Source organism: Aulonocara stuartgranti (genome assembly GCF_965226115.1).
Source record: "Aulonocara stuartgranti genome assembly, chromosome: 2".
NCBI classification, from domain to species: domain Eukaryota; kingdom Metazoa; phylum Chordata; class Actinopteri; order Cichliformes; family Cichlidae; genus Aulonocara; species Aulonocara stuartgranti.
Window position 1 is genome coordinate 15925730 of NC_138940.1, and position 6416 is coordinate 15932145.

Here is a 6416-nt window from a genome sequence, read left to right on the forward strand (position 1 = left end):
AATGGCCTGTATTTGTATAGCGTTTTTACTAGTCCCACCTAGGGACCCCAAAGCGCTTTACACACCCAGTCATCCACCCATTCGCACACTGGTGGAGGCAAGCTGCAGTTGTAGCCACAGCTGCCCTGGGGCAGACTGACAAAAGCAAGGCCCTTCTGGCCAACACCAGTAGGCAGTAGGTGAAGTGTCTTGCCCAAGGACACAACGACCGAGACTGTCCGAGCCGGGGCTCAAACCAGCAACCTTCTGATTACAAGGCGAAGTCCCAACTCTTGAGCCACGGTCGCCACGGAAAAAAAACAAAACGCTTGGACACTGCTATCACGGGGCGCCCACAGAAATGCAAAGCAGGAGATGAAGCATTGCTGAATATGTTTGAAGGAAATTGCCGTCCCGGGTTTCCTCCGTGGCGTGAGCGATAAGCAGAGTTTTGTCCTTTCCTTCTAAGATTCCTAATTATTTAAAGTAACACTCAGGTATGCCATTCAGCGTGTTAGTACGAGCTCGGGAGCAGCTTGGGAGAACAAGAAAACAGAGACTGCTTTAGGTTGCCTTCCCAATCGACTCAAAGGTTTATTTGATACACAGCAGTTTATATAGAGGAAAAAAAAGGTTCGTGTGTCAGCTTTCCCAGTTCAAACCGGTACAGACTAAATAAGGAAACGTCTTCCTGCCTTGTGAGCAAAGAAGAATCCTGTGTGTAGTTTATCAGTTCAGCTATAATTTATGATCATCCCAGCAAAATACACTCCTAGACATAAAATACAGAGTTCTTTCATTAGTGAATTCTGAAACAAACCACCTAGCCTTTAACGAGCCTTTTCCAGGAGATAAAGAAAAAGGGAGGATGGGAGTAAGGAAGTGGTCTCATCTCTGTGGTGTTTTCGACCTTGGGGTACCAGCTTGTGAGTCCTACACATTAATTCTTGGGTCACAGAGAAAGAGAAAAACAACTAGTAGATGGGCCTTATTGAGCAACTCTTTTCTGTATAAAACAATCTTCTGTAAATGCTAACCGTGGTACTAAAATACCTAACAGTTCCCCTCTTTTATTATTTTTTAAAAATAATAACTCAAATAGAAAGGAAAAATCACAAATGTAATAACATAATATAAAAAGCAAATCATAAAATGTAATAGTTCACAACCTAATGTTCAATATACACATCAGGAACATCATTGGTAACATCTGGCACATCCTCAGGATCAATTTGTGCTAATTGCAAATACATTGAAGTGGCTGTACTGGTAGCTATATGGGTTATCATTGAAAATGTGGCTTGCAGAAATGTGAACAGGGTTGCACTTTACAATACAAAATAGTAAATAAAAATCCTAAGGTTAATGCAGTAGATATGATTAATAACCTAAATATATAAAAAAGACAGTTCTTCAGTCGTCTTCTGGCCTGGTCCCAGGTTCGAGAGACACAGAATAAGCGTCGTATGATGACAATGGGCATTTCATTTTCTCCATTATCAGGATGAAATGAGTCTGGCTTTATCAGGTTAGACATCATGTGGTACTTTTGGCTTTCTGTTCCTGCTGGATGTTTGAGTACCTTGTTGTGGCTCTTTCAGACGTTGTGTGTTAATCAGTGATTGCGTGTGTGCACTGGATCCGGGCGCTGGCTCGCCTGAGATGTCATCTACCCGTGTGTGTTTATTTGCTCTGGATCCGGGCGCTGGCTCGCCGGAGATGTCGTCTGCTTGATCCGACGCCTGAGATGGTCCGATTGGGCTGGTCTTAACCCTGCTGGCATGAATCCACTGAGGTTGTCCGTCCGTAAGGATGCTGGTTCTTCGTCACTGCCAGTACAGTCTGGGGCTGGAACACGCGCGGCCTCCCAGAGAGTCCTTGGTTTTAGTGGCTTCTCCAACATGCGTCTCCTTGTCTCCACTGGTGGAACTGTGGAGGGGAAAAGCTGAGAGAGACAAACTTTCTGATAGTTATTATTCAGTTTTTCTATCAGGTTGTGAACATCAGTGGACAATGCAATATACATCACCTTCTACTAGCGGTGCCCCTCTGGAAGCTGACCATGGTGTTGGAAATAGTCTTATTTCAAATGGAAATAATTTGGTTACTGCAGATTGAGTCCTTCTAATCTCACACAGGACTTAAGTAAGTAATTTGACCCAGGTCATTAAAGTTTTAGCACACTTTCGAATTACTTCTGATGTGAATGAAGATCCTCTATCACTGTTAATCTGGTGAGGTATTCCGAATCTGGGTATTATTTCATTGCTCAACTTTTGACAGACTACTTCTGCAGTTTCTTTTGAGGTTGGATAAGCTTCTACTCATTTACTAAATTGATCCACTATTACCAGTAAGTACTTGATGCTTCCTTGCGCTGGCATATGTGTAAAATCAATTTGTAATGTATGAAATGGAAAATCTGGTTGTGGTAAATGCTGATGTTTTGCTTTTGAGCTACCTACATTAGTTCGCGCACATGTTAGACAGGTTGCTAATATGCTTTTTACTGCATGCAATGTTTTCTCAATTACAAATCTTGATTTTATTGCCCCTATTACCCCTCTTTGTCCGACATGACTCACACAGTGAAAATGTCGGGCAAGGACTGGCATCAGGGAATATGGGAGGGCAATCAAACCCTTAAGATTTTGTATAGGCCATCTCTGTCATCTAAGGTACAGTCATTATTCTCCCAATAGGTGTAATCACATGCAGAGGCTTGCTCTTGTATGAATTTTAAATCAACATTTGTGTCTAAATAGTCTGGGAGTGTAACAAGTGGCAGCTGTAGGGGCACAGATAATACTTCCTGCGGAGGTGGGAGCTGTGATGCAGCTGCAGCCTTGGCTGTCACGTCTGCTAGGGCATTACCTGTTGCTTCGTCTGTGTCAGCTGTACTGTGTCCTTTCGTTTTTACAACTGCAACGGCCGATGGCAGCTGTATAGCCTGCAAAAGTCTTTGAACAAAATCAGAATTTAGCAATTTATTTTCCATCAGTAGATCTAAATCCTCTTTGTCTCCACAATGTGCCAAAGTCATGCACAACGCCAAATGCATAGCGGCTGTCTGCGTAAATTGTCACATGCTTATCCAAATGTAGCTCACAGGCGCGTATTAAAGCCATGAGCTCTGCTTTTTGTGCTGAGTGAAATGGTAATGAGTGAGCCTCTAGTATGATGTCAGGCAATGTCACCACTGAATAGCCACAAAGAAATGAGTTGTCATTCGGCCTTGAACAGGACCCGTCCACATAAACCGTGGCTGAGTCTGGGATAGGTGTTTGCTCTAAATCTGGACGTGGTGCTGTGGATTCCTGTATACGTGTCATGCAGTCATGATCATCAAGCCTGTCTGAGCCATCCTGTCGGTCAGAAGAACACAGCATAGGATCAATAAATGTGAGATTTGCATATGTTGTTTAGTTATGTTTGCTAGAATGGTCGTGACCTGGTGATTGGTGTGTAGAATAGTGTCATGTGAGAGTGTGAGCTTCTCGCAGTCCCTTATCATGATAGAGCAAGCTGCTACTGCCCTCAGGCAGGCCGGCATTCCTGAACAATTCAGGCAGCACCTTTGAGTGGCGGAGGTCAGCACTCCCTTTAATGCATTGAAAGAGGCAGTCATTTCTGTGGATCACAGTATTCGAGGAGGCTTCTCTTTTTTACAACAGTCACGCAGAATGTGGTCATGAAAAGAACAGTCTGGTATCCACTGTCTGCAATAGTTCACCATGCCCAGGAAGGACAACATTTCCTTCTGTGTAGTGGGACGAGGGACGGAGGTCACAGCTTTGACCCTGTCTGCAGTCATGGAACGTTTTCCGTGAGACAGTGTGAATCCCAAATATTGAACAGAAGTCTGACAGTACTGCATTTTCTTTGCTGATGCTTTGTGGCCAGTCTTTTGGAGGTGCTGGAGAAGCATGTGTGTAGCAGTTTGACATAGTTTTTCACTTTCAGCACAGAGGAGGAGGTCATCCACATGTGGATCAGGGTGCAGCCCTGGAGGAGTGAAGCACCATTGAGAAAGCAGCAGAGCTGTCTATCATGCCTTGGGGCAAACGAGTCCAAGTGTACTGCTTATTTCTATGTGTGAATGCAAATAACGGCTGTGTGTCTTCCACCACGGTAAAGTGTGTATGCAATGCATGTCAATATGCTGTGAACATCTGAAACGAGAGGTGGCAGAGGAATGTTGACTGCATTAATTTGCCTTAAGTCTTGTATGAAACGCCATACGCCAGGTTTGTTAGGCTTTGGCACAGGATTGACAGGAGTGTGGGCTTTATTGCTCCTGTAGTCAATAAATCTCCTATGATGACATCTAGGGCTGCGGCTTTTTCCGTGGAAATGGGATGTTGCTTGACATATACTGCTTGTTGTGTTTTAATAGGTGTACGTGATAAAGTGTACAGTCAATAAATCCTATATCATTCTCACTTCTTGACCACAATGTCATATTCTGGTATTCAGCTGGCAACGTAAGTGCAGAAATAGTACAGTGGATAGGGTAGGTTAGATCTATGTGACGACATGGTGTAGTTATGTCATAACCTATGTCTGAGTTATGTGACAAAATCACTGTTTGACCTTCACTTGTGTGAGCAGTTATCATGTTGTTGAACAGTGTGAGAGAAACAAAAGTGTGGCTCCCAGTCATGGGATTACCTGGTAGTGGCGTCTGTACACGTTTTTTTTTTGGCACAGTGTGTGACATAGAGTACCGGACAAAAAGGATGTTGAGTTCATTCTCTGCTGAGGGTCCAGCTGACACAGAGGATGTTCCTTCTCCATCATGTCGGTACATAGGGCAGAGAAAACATAAGCTGTTATCAGTGTCAGCAAACATTTCACCCTTTATGTTAAATGAAATACACAAATTCATTTTTGCTTTGGGTGTCTGCGGCTGCTGGAAAACTGAGCTAAATTTGCACCTCTAGCTTGTCCAACAGTGCATAAAGCGTTTTATGAATACTAGGATAGATTCATCAGGCTTCTGTTTACACATAGTTACTGCATTTAAGTCACTTTTGTCTCTGGACATTGTTAGCAGGAATTTCTTTAGATTCTTAAAGAAATCGGCGACTTTGTCATTATTTACCCTCCTTTTGTCCATAGCGGTAACATTTGATGCATCACGTCGCGGCATTCTATCATATATTTTCTACAGGACTTTTTAAGCAGACTACTTTTCTTATCACAAATGATATTCAACATTTCTACTGACCTGTTTTCTGGCGATAATCGTTCGGGATAAGGCTCCGGAAAGAAATTAGAATGCATTGAACTTCTTAAGTTGTAAACAAAGTCAGTCACATAAGCACTCCCGCATGTTCTGGATACGTGATCATGGACGTCTTCACCGATTCGCGGACGTAGGTTACACGTAACCGGAAATGGGAGTTATACTGAGCCGTTATTTGAGACTTTATTTTGTATTTTATTAATTTTTTGGTTTTACAGGTACTTTAGATTTTTTATCGGACCTGTCTGTGGTCTTTGAATAATTCTGACCCATGTTCAGTGATTTCCAGAGGGGTTTACACGCTAGGAGGATTTAGGTTAGTATTTTCGCTGCGGCACAGCTGAGGTCACTTTAAATTTATTGCTAGCAATTTTTTGTTTGTGTGAGCAACTCTCACTTAGCGAGCAACTTCTCGCTTAACGAGCAACTTCTCGTAAAACAACAGGCAACTTCCTGTGTCTTTCTGCTTTTAATTTACTGCTTTTAACCCTTGTATGGTAATCGGGTCTGTGAGACCCGTTCAACTTCTCCCTGTGTCACTCTTTGGTGAGCAACTTCTCACTTAACGAGAAGTATTTAAGACAACAGGCAACTTCCTGTGTCACTCTTTGGTGAGCAACTTCTCACTTAACGAGAAGTATTTAAGACAACAGGCAACTTCCTGTGTCACTCTTTCTGAGTGAGCAACTTAAACAAAATTAAAATATTCAAGACAACAGGCAACTTCCTGTGTCCACCAACACCACACAAGGGTTAATTTACTTTATTCGGGGACTGAGGAAGTCAGTCAGTGTATCTCTCTGGATCACTAAGTGAAACTTTGTCAGCATATCCCGTTTTTTTATGGATCGATCTGAGAGAGGTATAATAGGTCTTTATATAAATATGAAAGACGCATATTTACCTTCTGTCAGTCATCCCACTTCTGACACCAAAATTGAAGGAAATTGCCGTCCCGGGTTTCCTCCGTGGCGTGAGCGATAAGCAGAGTTTTGTCCTTTCCTTCTAAGATTCCTAATTATTTAAAGTAACACTCAGGTATGCCATTCAGCGTGTTAGTACGAGCTCGGGAGCAGCTTGGGAGAACAAGAAAACAGAGACTGCTTTAGGTTGCCTTCCCAATCGACTCAAAGGTTTATTTGATACACAGCAGTTTATATAGAGGAAAAAAAAGGTTCGTGTGTCAGCT

General features: G+C 42.8%; 1 long non-coding RNA gene across 1 annotated transcript; it reads right to left on the minus strand.

The window, feature by feature from the left end:
• Positions 1 to 548: 548 nt before the first annotated feature.
• LOC309690114 lies at positions 549 to 6026 on the minus strand. The gene is made up of 2 exons (XR_014271608.1): positions 5965 to 6026; positions 549 to 5898 (listed from the first exon to the last, which is right to left on the minus strand). It is a non-coding gene; the product is annotated as an uncharacterized lncRNA (long non-coding RNA).
• Positions 6027 to 6416: the final 390 nt, after the last annotated feature.